The sequence below is a fragment of the Alexandromys fortis genome, unplaced genomic scaffold, assembly GCF_014885135.2.
Source record: "Alexandromys fortis isolate MF-2015 unplaced genomic scaffold, M_Fortis_MF-2015_v1.1 scaffold_56, whole genome shotgun sequence".
Taxonomy (NCBI): Eukaryota; Metazoa; Chordata; class Mammalia; order Rodentia; family Cricetidae; genus Alexandromys; species Alexandromys fortis.
The window spans coordinates 7,703,681-7,705,708 of NW_026067935.1; positions in this window are offsets into that span (position 1 = coordinate 7,703,681).

The following is a 2,028-nucleotide window of genomic DNA, read 5'->3' on the forward strand; positions in this document are numbered from 1 at the left end:
AAAAAAAAAAAAAAAAAAAAAAAAAAAAAAAAAAAAAAAAAAAAAAAAAAAAAAAAAAAAAACCCAGGCAAACAAAACAGGTACAATGTTGGCAGAGCTCCTTTTCTTTTTTTGGAATACAAGCTTATATCTTGGATCATTGCGCCCCCTGCTGGATATTTCATGGAATTTATTTCCTACCACAAAAAAAGCACAAGGGTTATTGAACAAAAAAAGTGTATTCATAAATAATACTCTGTAAGGCTGTGTTTGAGCCTCAGCAACAGAAAAAAAGAAATTAATTCATTTTTATTTCAACTAAATATCTATCACAGAAAAATGGACTGCTAGTTTGGGTACTAGAAGTTTTTCAAGCTCACCTCAAAAACATTGACTTTCCCATTTTTCTTATTCATTTTTTAAAATTATTCCAGTTGGTGTACAACATAATGTGTTTTATTATTATATTTCCTTACACATACCCAGTACTTTGCTCAAGAGCGTCCTGTTGGGGAATATCAGTTGAAGATGTTTTACAGTTTATGCTGTGGAACTTTTATTTGATGATGCGCAGATGTGCTGCGTTCTGTTATGTTGCATTTGTTTAACTCTTAAACAAAGCTGTGTTACTTCGCCTGCCTGAAACACCTGATTGGTCTAATGAAGAGCTGAAGAGCCAGGCAGAAGAAAGGATAAGCGGGGCTGGCAGGCAGAGAGAATAGATAGGAGGAGATATCTGGGAAGAGAAGAAAGGTGTATAGAACAGAGAAAGATGGGTAGACGAGATAATTTGAGAAAGCCTGGCTAGGGGCTGGAGAGATGGCTCAGTGGTTAAGAGCAATGCCTGCTCTTCCAAAGGTCCTGAGTTCAATTCCCAGCAACCACATGGTGGCTCACAACCATCTGTAATGGGGTCTGGTGCCCTCTTCTGGCCTGCAGGCATACACACAGACAAAATATTGTATACATAATAAATAAATATTTTTTAAAAAATTAAGTGTGTGTTTGGGCATTTATGTGCAGGTGACCACAGAGGCCAGAAACACCTGACTCCTCGGGAACTGGAGTTCCACATAGTGGAGAGATGCCAAATGTAGGTATCTGTAGGCTTAGACACCTTGGGCTCTCCTGGTGTCTGAGCCATCTCTCCGGCCTCAATTACGCTTTACATTAATGGATTGTGGGGTGCACATGTGTGCAGGGGCGTGTGGAGGCAAGAGGGCAACACTGGGTGTCATTCTTAAAGCCTCTATCTAATTTCTGAGACAGGGTCTCTGACTGAGCTGGAGCCTGAAGACTCAACTAGCCCGGCTGGCCAGCGAGCCCCAGAGGTCCTCCTGTGTCCACCTTCTCAGCACCAACGGGTGTGCCGGGAACCTTGGAGTCAAGCTGGAGTTAAGGGCGGTTGTGAGCTAACTCAGGTCCTCTGGAAGAGCTGGAAGAGCTCTGAACTGCTGAGCCATCTCTCCGGCGCCATTCTTGACTTTTTAAATGGGTTCTGGGGATCCAAAGGCAAACACGCATGGAAAGCATTACCAAGTGGAGCATGTCCCGAGTGCTGGCCGACACCAGGCTGGTCTTCAACTCACAGAAATCCACCTGCCTCCGTCTTTCTAGTGCTGGGATTCAAGGTGTGTGCCACTATGCCCAGTTCAAAGTTCTAATTTTTTAAAAAAAAGATTTATTTATTTATTTATTTATTTATTATGTATACAATATTCTGCCTCCATGTATGCCTGCATGCCAGAGGAGGGCACCAGATCTCATTACAGATGGTTGTGAGCCACCACGTGGTTGCTGGGAATTGAACTCAGGGCCTCTGGAAGAGCAGCCAGTGCTCTTAACCATTGAGTCTTATCCCCAGCCCCTCAAAATACTAATTTTAAATGAGGACTTTAAATCAGTAACATGAAATTTTTAGGGTGGCAAGATGGCTCAGTGGGTAAAGGCACTTTTGCCCAACCAAACAAGCCTAAGGACCTGAGTTCAATTCCCAGAACCCACATGGAGGTGGAAGAAGAAAAAGTTGGCACAAAGTCATCCCAACCT